The sequence below is a fragment of the Bombina bombina genome, chromosome 3, assembly GCF_027579735.1.
Source record: "Bombina bombina isolate aBomBom1 chromosome 3, aBomBom1.pri, whole genome shotgun sequence".
NCBI lineage: Eukaryota > Metazoa > Chordata > Amphibia > Anura > Bombinatoridae > Bombina > Bombina bombina.
The window spans coordinates 752,756,506-752,768,974 of record NC_069501.1 but is presented as its reverse complement, the minus strand read 5'-3'; the positions used below and the strand labels follow the sequence as shown (position 1 = coordinate 752,768,974).

General features: G+C 32.8%; 1 protein-coding gene across 1 annotated transcript in view; it reads right to left on the bottom strand.

Moving 5' to 3' along the window:
* The window catches only part of DMD (dystrophin), a 4,487,195-nt gene that overhangs the window by 2,299,117 nt on the left and 2,175,609 nt on the right, over positions 1-12,469 (bottom strand). The window lies entirely within an intron of this gene.

The window sequence follows — 12,469 nt, the reverse complement described above, 5'->3', positions numbered from 1 at the left end:
CTCTTCAGTAAAATGTTTGATTGTCACTAACAGTACAGGTGTCTTCATTACCAGGCTTTAAAATGTGATAGCACAATTGTATCTGTCTCTTTTGGGCGACTTCCCAGTTTCTAGTTTGAAAACAGGTGCTTAATACACAAAACTGCTTTTATTTTAGCTTTCCTGTTAGAACGGCATTCACAAATGCAAGTTTAAACAACAAAATCCATTTTGCATTGTTATTGCTCGAGAAACTTGATGACCAATTTGGGTGAAAAGCAAAAAGCCATTTCAGGATCAAATTGCAAATAGATTGTAATCAACCCAATGGAGATTACTTTCATTGGTGTTATGGTTTTAACCTTAAAGGGACATGAAACTCACATTTTTTATTTCTTGATTTAGATGGAGCATGCAATTTTAAACAACTTTCCAGTTTAATTATATTATCTAGTTTACTTCATTCCTTTGGTATTCTTTGCTGAAAAAGCAATAATTCACTTATGGGAGCTAGTTAACACATTGGGTGAGCTAATAAGATGAGGCATATATTTACTGCAACCAATCAGCAGCTCCTGAGCCTACCTAGTTATAATTTTCAACAAGGGATACAAAGACAACTATCAAATGAGATACTAGAATTCAATTGGAAAATTGTTTAAAATCACATGCTCAATCTGAATCATGAAAAAAAAGGGTTTTATGTCAATTTAATGATAAACAGACTAGTAATATTAGCATTTTTACATATTTCATGGACTCTTTATAACATCAAGCATTAGACATGTTTTATATAGTGCAGTTATGACCATTAAAAACATACAAGGAAGCAGCATTGGCCTAGTTTAATTGATGAGTTAAATTGTGGAAACTGGTGATAAAAACATTTATCTCTATTAAAGTACAGGGAGATTTTATTGGTTAACACCATTTTCCAATCTTTACCACCTCGATGGAAACTAGGCTACTGCCAGGTGAAATAAAATTGAATGCCATTCTGTCATTCACTTACTTTGGTAAGGCATTCAATTATTAATAATAATTGATTTCTATATCATAAGTCAAACATATAACAGCAATATGTACACTTATATAACTATGCTAGACAGTGTGACAAGGTCTATGTCAATTTTTTATACCTGTAGTCTATTTTGCTTTAGTTTAAGTCAAAACCACTGACAAAACATTCTAACATTTTCTTATATCAATTTTTTTTGGAAATCGAATCCTATTTGTGACTCAAAAAGTGGAAAAAATAGAAACATTAGCTACATTACTAGCGAAGTGACTGCTAATTCTGCAAACTAAGTTAAGATAAATTAACCTATAATTCTTGTATTCTGTATATGGTATATATCTTTAAATACTTTGTGCTCCATGTACGAAGCAACATAAGCTTGTGGAGCAGGTTTGCACATGCAAGCCTGTTTCCCACAATGTAAAAAGTAGCGGTCATTAGACCACTGCATCTTACACTCTTCACCACATCTGAGGACTCCAAAGAAGCGTTCACTGCTTAGTACATGGAACCTGTATTTAATGGTTATCTTAAAATTATATTTGTATATGCGATTACATAAGTATGTTACTCATAATTTTAATCTTATATGGGTTTTTTTTAGATGTAAGCTCTCCCAATTTCACTTAAAGCTTATGCTCACATATGGGGGTCAATTTAACATGGTGCAACAGACATGATCCGCTATAGCGCATATCGATAAATGCCGACAGTTATCATTGCACCAGCAGTTCTTGTGAAGTGCTGGTGCAATATTGCCCCCTGCAGATTTGCGGCCAGGGGGTGTCAGTCAACCCGATCGTATTGGATCGGGTTGATTTTCGGCGATATCTGTCTGCCGCATCAGAGCAGAAAGACAGGTTATGGAGCAGCGGTCTTTAGAACGCTGCTTCATAACTTGTGTTTCTGGCGAGCCTTCATCCATACGGAGCTTGATGAATAGGCCCCATGGAGTCTTAAATGACTAATAAACATCTAATAATTTATTTATTTGCATTTTATAATCTTAATTTGAAGAAATTGCTGTATACAAAGTAAGAAACAATTGGCCGTTACTATTGAAATTACCACTGTCTTTGCTTTTTGCACAAAATCATATATGGATTTGTCCTTTTTTTTAACATTTATAATCAGTCTTCCTACATTGTAAAAGCATGAGGTTAATTCAGCTCTATTTGACCATTTATAAACATCTGCTTATAAATTTTTATGGATATATTTTGGGTCAATTTCAATCCTTTATATAAATCTATCTAATGGTTTTCTACAGAAATTCACCATTAAAGTAAATGAAAATTTTTGTAGATAAACAAGTTTTTCTAAAGAATTTTAATCAACCCCATTATGTTCTAAACCTTTGAACTCAAATAGAATCTGCCCTACTAAACTAAAATATTGCTGGATATTTCTGTTTCTAAACACACATGCTCCATGTGCAAGTGGATCTTATTTCATTTGGTATGAGTTTTTAATGCTTTTCTTAAAGCTCATATTCTATTTGTTTGTGACTTGATTTTATATTTTATTATCTGTGCCAAGATTTTGTGAGGTTTGGTACTACATTATTAATGAATTTTCATCATCGTAATATTTATATAGTTTTTTTTTTATATAAAACTCCATTTTTTTATGCCATGTAAACTTAGAACATCAAGTCTGAAGGTCATAAAGTAATCAATTGCGTTTGGTAATATCATTCACACTATATGGGTGTTTGTGAATATGGTATATAGCTTATCTTTTATTGGAGACAGATGAAATTGTTTCATGAATATTAGATGAGGTAGTATCTGTTTAGAGAGTCAAATGATTTCAAGGTACTAATATGCAGAGTGTCTAGATACATGTCCCCATGGTATTGTTTAATTTGTGCACAAATTGAAAAGTTAAATTGTATTCATTTCAGCATAGGAATGAGTGAAATGTTCGCTCTAGTAATTAGTTGTATGGCTCTGCAAAGCAGCAACAGCTGAATGAAAATGAAAAGACACAGGAAGTCTTAGCTAAGTAAGCATTGCAATACTTTTGAGTGAAAGAAACGTGACATTTACTTCAGAAAATGTAATATAATTGCTTTGTTTGTGGCAAGACGTATAATGTATGTTAAAACAGAACTGTTGTTTTACATTTTAAAGAATGTATCATAAAGCAAATAAATGCATAATTATAGCTTAGTGACTATAATGTACAAAATACAATTTACACACCATTACCCAGAATTTCTTTTCTGTAACAAGGAGCTATATACTTAGAAATAACAGGGGGTCAATCACGATCCTTTAGAAAAGTTTATCTTATGATTTTTGTATAAAATAATCAATTAAAGTCTAAGGGGATTTTTATTGACAAATTATTTTATATGTTTTTCTAAAGGATTGCGATCTACCCTACGGTTAAAAACATTTCAAGAAATTTAACGTTTATTGCATTCCATTAGAGTTTGTCAAAACATTATTTTGTGGCTCTTTGTAATGGTATTGCAATACAACAAAAGCATATCTGTTTGAATTAGTACAATGTACATGATTTGTTTGTATCTTACTGTAGGAACCTTTCAGATTCCAAATGGTAATAAACACTTTTTGCGTTGATGGTTCCCTATTGGATCAAATAATATTCTGTGGATTGGAAGTGTTTTGAGACAATACCACTCCATGCTATGTGCCAATTTTCTTCTGTACATACAAATATCATTGTCTCCAGCTATACTACAGATATTACTAGATGAAGGTCTGTCAGTTTAGTTAATTTGACCAATTTATAGTAAAAGGGTGCTACAATGGTGAGGAAATTAACTCGGCTGTTTACCTTAAAAGAACATAGTACTCAAAACAATTGTCTCTTCCATACAAAAGTGCAGAATTTAAACATGTAGGCATTGTTTTTCCCTAAAACACTGTTTCAATTTTAACTAACATGCCATTTTATCAATCGCGTATTTCCTATTATTATTATTATTAGTCTTTATTTATAAAGCGCCAACAGATTCTGCAGTGCTGCCCATGGGTACAAAGATGAAAGTACAACGGAATAAATAATACAATAAAAGACAAAATTTTACAGACAAATATGGTGGGAATTGAGGGCTATTAATGCTCATTGGTTTAGTGATACCTTCTACAAATTTTCAGCAAGAAAAGCATATCAGCCAATGAGCTTTCACAAGAAGTACATAATAGCTAATGAGTATTAGTAAGAAGCATCTATCAGTCAATAAGCATTAGTAGGAAGTTCACGACCAGTTGTATTGGTTTCCATTTAAAAATAGATTATAGTAAGTGTGTGATTGTTAAAAAGTTCCCCTCAAGAGGTCTATATTTAAAGTGATTCTAAATCAGTGCACTAAATGTTATTTTGCAAATATTAACAGTACATTGCTTCATGGAGATCAACACATAAAATTAAGAGCATTAGATATAGCTATACAAGTTAGTCCATATGCCACTATCATTATGTAATGCAGCAGCTTTAGGCCCTGATGCTCTAAAGTACCATGATGCATCAAGATATTCAAAAGGGGTCCGTCGCTACATCAAGAAAGCCGGTTAAATATTCAAAAGGGCGGACAGTACTGTTTAAAGGCAGAATCTCCAAGAGGCATCTTACCATACATTTCAATGGTCGGCAACGCTCTGATAACGGCAATACATTTAAAGCAGCATTGCCACCTACTTTGAAGGTGTAATGTAAATTATCCCTTTACACAGTACTGTATGACAATACAGTTTACATGTGTCAACAGAAACTCAACCCCTGTTCTTACATTACAATAGTGAATTAAGCATAGAAAGAATACAGCCATAGGAGCTGGGGTATTGTGGTTTTAGGATATATGTATATAAATTGTTTAACGTATATGTGTTGTATAGTGTAATGTTACAATATGTATGTAAACTGTAATCACGAATGTACTAACCTATTGTGTCCTTAGACATGTTTTTTTATTGCACTAAGATTGCAATTGCACGTTCTCCATATTCATATTTAAATTATATTGAGAATTTGAACTCGCATTCAAGGTCACAATATTTGCATTTTCATGTTTGTAATATTTATATTTCATAATATTGCAATCGCGATTGCATGATCGTGTTTTACTTATAATATTGCGATAGCACTGTTGCAAACATTTTCTATATTAATATTAATCTATAGATGTAGATATATATTAATATTGAAAACATTTGCTACATAGTGATCGCAATATTATAAGCAAAACACGATCATGCAATCACAATATTATGAAATATTTAAATTATAAATGCAAAAAATGCGACTATAATATTGTGAGGTGTAAAAAAGCAAAAACAGGATCGCAATATTGTGAAATATGAATATTGTGATGGCAAATGTGCGTGTGCAATATAATGTAAATATGAATATTAAGAATGCGCAATCACAATCTTAAAATAAGTAAAAATACATGACTAAGGAAACAATAGAAGATTAGTACAATCACGTTTACAGTCTATTAAACTATACAATGCCCCAGCTCCTTTAATTTTAAAAGGAGGTTTTTTTGGTTTTTTTGTTTTTATCAAAAAAATCCATTGCGGACATGATGAATATATAGGCAGTTTCGTTCCGTGGGAGTTTACTGAGCATTACATGGGAGTATCCTGTATTTTAATGGAGAAAAATTGCTGTGGGTTTTTCCAGCCATACGTCTCACCTGCTTTTCAGTGGTGATTTTTTACCACTGTGACAAATCTAGTGAATGTACATTGAAACTAAATAAATATATGCATAATTTAAAGTGTTACTACACAGAAACATTTTTTATTTTCACAAACGCACAGTCTATTCTGTGAAAACATGTATTAAAGACAATCCCCCCAGATACACCGCAGTTCAGTGGTGATGTCGGCAGACTTTTGCTGAAGTTGTAATCCCCATTATATCCTATACGAGACACACTGCCACTTGTCAGCACAACAAGGTTAAGCCCACTTTTTTATAACATATTGACAGACCGATGGACTGCAAGCCTGGCAAACTAAAAAAGACAATTTCTTGTCAGTATGTTTCCTACTGTTTGAATTAAAGCTAAAAAATATTCTAATTTTATGGTGATACAGAAGATCACTTTGAATTTATATAATAGGTTTGACATGGCTGATTATCACAGCTCTGATATCACAGTATAACAAGCAATTGGCCTAGTTAAAATAATTGAAAATGTATAAACCTGTGAATCCTATTTATACCAAACACACAATATTGCATTTGTAACAATTATTTGAGAAGAATTATCAAGACATTCGCCTTATCTAAATCTTTAACATTGCTCTCATCCAAATATCTGTATACATTTATGCTGGAAATTTCAGGGAATATCAATAGGAAAAAATGTTCCTCTGATATAAAGTAGTGAATTTAAATCATAACTCTACATAGAGTCTGCACGTAACTCCCTCATGTTTTATCAGCATATTAATTTACACATTCTTTATCTAGCCCATCCTATACCTAATATGTTTCTGTATTCATTTTTTCTCACCATCCTGTTCTATAGCTCCCAACCTCTTTTCATTTTGCAGGACAGTCAAAGTTTGAAGTCTCTGTCCTGTTTATCCTGTAGTTCTTACTGCTTTATTAATGTCTATCTAGCCACACCAATTTACATTGACCCCGCCCATGTAAACTGTAGCTGACTCCCACAGCTTGAGATGCCACAACTCACACACTGTTGTTCCAGAACAAGCCCTCAGTCTTCTAGTCCTACATAATCTTGACAAAATGAGATGAATGCTGTACAAGGAATATTTCCACTCTCTAAATTCCCCTCTCATAGCTTTTCTCTATACCTCTTCTCCCTCATTTTATCTCAGATTATTCTACACCTACTGTTGGAGGAGCTGAGAAACAGAGAAAAATAAACTCTGAAATAAGGAAAGTATATGATGAGTGTGTTTAATTTACCTACTACAAATTGTACACACCAATAATTGTGGAGCCAATGTGTGTCACCAGCAGACAGGAAGCACTTGCTAGATATTCAAATAGTCTGTTTTACTTAGAGTGCATCTACCATACAGAAGACCAAGTATATTTTGCGATTTCTTGCTTCTCTAGCCTATGTTATGCTTTCTTATTTGCATTACTACGCTGTCTGTAGTTTATTTTCATGTACCAATTATTTACTTAAAGTCCAGTGGCCTTCATGTGTCTGTAGGTTATCTGCTGTAGATTCCTTTGGGCAAAACAATAAACAATGAAGTTGATCACTACAAAACTATCTTACTATCTTATCAATGGACACACTGTTAAAGTATTTTACTATGAACTTGTTATGTTACTAAATTGGTCACTATTTGATATTCAAGATGAGTATTACACTTAGAAGACATGTCAATAAGGGTTGTTTCTAGCTATGCTTACAGTCAGATGTATTAAACCATTTACAGAATCAAATGGGAATGTTTAAGTGTGTCAGCGTTTAAATAAGCATTGGAGTAAATAATTATTTACCCATTATTGCTTATGTCTGATAGATGAGTGGTTTAGAATTGCATATTAATAATGATCATCACTCCAGACCACTGAGATGTTAGATCTTGAATCATACAAATTTTTTCTATCCTCACTTTCATCATCGTTGTACTCAGTTCTGCTGATACCATATATGATCTTTGGTATTAAAAACAATAGTGAAGCATATACATGTCAATATGGTCTATGATCGTTACAATACTCATACAGTTTCTGAAAGTTAGAGACCAAGGTGAATCTGCATGGAACCAGTTGACTACGGTTTCACAATATATACCGGTCAGGTAAGATACCTAAACAGCACATCAATAGAATATTTAGCATGACTTAGGACCTGAAGTAGTAAAAAGATTTTTTTTAAAATTCAGAAAACACATCAAAAACATATTAAAACTAAATATTACACTCATATATATATATATATATATATATATATATATATATATATATATATATATACACTTTTTAATGGAGCTGTGAATTTGTTTTGTTACGAATGCAAATTCATAATGAAAAACAGATATTCACAAAATGAATATCTGAATGAATGCACCAACAAAATTTAAAGAAAATGAAAAAATATTTACATTTATCAGTATTCATTCATTTTCTTTAAATTGCCTTTAAAGTGTTAAATATTTACCTCTATAGTGCGATCTCAGAGCCTTCATAAAAGGAAAAGGTCCTTTAGTGCAGGTCCTGGGATCTGCCTTGCTAAGCCTCCTTAGTGTGGCCTGGCGCTCTGAGAAGAAGTATGAGTGCTACCTCAGTTCTCCAGTGAATTAGTGAAGTAAAGTGCTACAGGTGAACTGTTTCACCTGTAGCAAAGGAACATTTACATTTTTTTTACAATAATTAATGTAAATATTCCACAAATATTCGGAATTTGTTTTCTTTAAAATTAAACAAATAATGAATAATGCAGTCAAGGAATATTTAGGGAAATTAATTTCCCCAAATATTCATTCCAAAAGAGGTCAGACAAAACAAATTATTTGGGGCTGGACAAGTCTACTTTTTTAAGAAAAGGAATTTTAATATTTTTAAAAGGGTTAAAAAAGGGATATGATAAATGACAAAGTGTTTGACTGGAAAGGGCTTCAATGTGTGTGTACATACACTGTGTATATATATATATATATATATATATATATATATACAATCCAAGTTAAGGACAGCACAATCTTACTTGCTCCGACCGCCAAGGTGCACTACAAACCATAATGCATTTTCCTTCCAAGAACGTAGGCACTCACTGGTCTTGTGAAAAAATTCAATTTATTAATCCGTAGAAAAAGAATTACATTTACATGACGTTTCGGTACATTCCTGTACATTTATCAAATGTAGCAAAATAAAATATTAAAACTTCCTGAAGTTTTAATATTTTATTTTGCTACATTTGATAAAGGTACAGGAATGTACCGAAACGTCATGTAAATGTAATTCTTTTTCTACGGATTAATAAATTGAATTTTTTCACAAGACCAGTGAGTGCCTACGTTCTTGGAAGGAAAATATATATATATATATATATATATATATATATATATATATAGTATATATATATATATATATATATATATATATATATATATGTCTATATATGTGTGTAAGTATACATGTTTATATACTGTATTTCTATTTATGTGTAAAATGTGTATATATGTGTAAATATGTACATATATATATATATATATATATATATATATATATATACATACAGTATCTCACAAAAGTGTGTACACCCCTCCCATTTTGTAAATATGTTATTATATCTTTTCATGTGACAACACTGAAGAAATTACACTTTTCTACAATGTAAAGTAGTGAGTGTACAGCCTGTATAACAGTGTAAATTTGCTGTCCCCTCAAAATAACTCAACACACAGCCATTAATGTCTAAACCATTGGCAACACAAGTGAGTATACCCCTAAGTGGAAATGTCCAAGATGGGCCCATTTAGCCATTTTCCCTCCCTGGTGTCATGTGACTCGTTAGTGTTACAAGGTCTCAGGTGTGAATGGGGAGCAGGTGTGTTAAATTTGGTGTTATCGCTCTCACACTCACTTATACTGGTGACTGGAAGTTCAAAATGGCACCTCATGGCAAAGAACTCTCTGAGGATCTGAAAAAAGTAATGTTGCTCTACATAAAGATGGCCTAGGCTATAAGAAGATTGCCAAGACCATGAAACTGAGCTGCAGCACGGTGGGCAAGACCATACAATGATTTTACAGGACAGGTTGTACTCAGAACAGGCCTCACCATGGTCACCCAAAGAAGTTTAGTGCCCGTGCTCAGCGTCACATTCAGAGGTTTTCTTTGGGAAATAGACGTATGAGTGCTGCCAGCATTGCTGCAGAGGTTAAAGGGGTGGGGGGTCAGCCTGTCAGTGCTCAGACCATATGCCGCACACTGCATCAAATTGGTCTGCATGGCTGTCGTCCCAGAAGGAAGCCTCTTCTAAAGATGATGCACAAGTAACCCTGCAAACAGTTTGCTAAAGACAAGCAGACTAAGGACATGGATTACTGGAACCATGTCCTGTGGTCCGATGAGACCAAGATAAACTTATTTGGTTCAGATGGTGTCAAGCATGTGTGGCAGTAACCAAGTGAGGAGTACAAAGACAAGTGTGTCTTGCCTACAGTCAAACATGGTGGTAAGAGTGTCATGGTCTGGGCCTGCATGAGTGCTGTTGGAACTTGGGAGCTACAGTTCATTGAGGGAACCATGAATGCCAACATGTACTGTGACATACTGAAGCAGAGCATGATCCCCTCCCTTGGGAGACTTGGCTGCAGGGCAGTATTCCAACATGATAACAACCCCAAACACACCACAAAGATGACCACTTCCTTGCTACAGAAGCTGAAGGTAAAGGTGATGGACCGGCCAAGCATGTCTCCAGACCTAAACCCTATTGAGCATCTGTGGGGCATCCTCAAACAGAAGGTGAGGGAGCGCAAGGTCTCTAACACCCACCAGCTCCCTGATGTCGTCATGGAGGAGTGGAAGAGGAATCCATTGGAAAGATGTGAAGCTCTGGTGAACTTCATGCTCAAGAGGGTTAAAGCAGTGCTGGAAAATAATGGTGGCCACACAAAATATTGACACTTTGGGACTAATTTGGACATTTCCACTTAGGGTTGTACTCACTTTTGTTGCCAATGGTTTAGACATTAATGGCTGTGTGTTGAGTTATTTTGAGGGGAAAGCAAATTTACACTGTTATACAGGCTCTACACTCACTATTTTACATTGTAGCAAAGTGTCATTTCTTTAGTGTTGTCACATGAAAAGATATAATAAAATATTTACAAAAATGTGAGGGGTGTACTTACTTTTGTGAGATATTGTGTATATATATATATATATATATATATATATATATATATATATATATACACAGATAGAGAGAGAGAGAGAGAGAGAGAGAGAGATTCTTTTGAGCCCATTCCAATCAAATACATTTAAACATGCAATATAATTTTTATTAAATTTAAATATGTTTTAATGTGTTTTTAATAGGAATACTTTAAATTCCTAGGTTCTCCACTTTTTTTTTATATATATCTACCTACATATATATATATATATATATATATATATATATATATATATATATATATATATATATATATATATATATATATATATTCATATAGGTTTATAGGTATAGATATATATTTTACAAAAACATAATCAAAATAAGAAGAACATTTTCTTCTATGTGAAGAACACAGGAACGTAAAGTTGATCTAGCACAGTGTCAGGTTAGCGAGCGATAACTAATAAGGCTTTTTGTAGCACACGTAGGTGATGAAAAGTATTTTTTGTTGTCGACAAAGAGGTACAGAATAATTCTACCCTGCATACCAAATTATTTTTTAATAGCAAGCACATTAGTAGATGTAGGATCAAAACCATGAATAACCCAAGAAAATAGCAGCTTTTTTTATGAAAGCATCATGTGAAAAGTCATAGAGATACCTACTTGTGACAGCTGCAAAGCATTAAACTCAAATTCCTATAAAAATAATGTATTACAAGGTAAGTGATCATCATACACATTGTTTTAAATATGTACTGTCTCCTGGCTCTATGATCTATGCAACAACCTGTACATAAATTTCTTTACATGTGGATTTTTTACAGCTGAATTTAAAGCATTCAAAGCTTGAAAAACCTTACAGATTTCTTTTCAAAACTAAAATTCTTCTTAGGTGAAGATAAGAGCTTTGGAAAACCTAAGCTTTATTTTACAAGTGTCCTAGGAAGAATGTTCAGTTTGTCCTCTAAACAGTATCACCTAGTACAACTAACTTGATCTCTTTACTAAGAAAAATAATTAACAGAGACATAATTTAACATCAATTTATAAAAATATAATACAAAATGGGGTTACGTTAATGCTATCTAACATCAAATGTAAAGGAATAGTTACTGTATAGCCAAAAAATATTCACTTTTTACATTTTTTTTCTGGTATACAAAGCATCACAGTCTTCTCTGACAGCCAATTCATTGGTCAATGGATTTCCTGATGCCTTTTATTTTTTGCATGAGGTGAGGAGTAAGGAGGAAAATTATTTACACTTTGCATTTGATTTGCACTGATAGATTCAGCAAATGTGCAGCATTCCTTAATTGCAGGTTTCTAAACAAAGTAAATCTATCAAATAAAAATGAAGTTGTACCAGTAGTCTATAAATTAATTTAATACTTTTATTTTGTTTGTTTTAAATGCAATCTCCACTTGAACTTGATATTTAAAATTCTAACTGGTTTTATCTATTGTAAAGATTTTATTTAATTTTTTTTCTAAATATGTCATACATTGATGTAAAATGTAGCTATATTCCACATTAGTGATTTAAAAGGATAATAATATAATTCCTCTACGACTATGAAGCAAAACATAAACGTATGGCTAGTATTACCCCTGCTCCCTAACATGTTAGAAAAATATATGG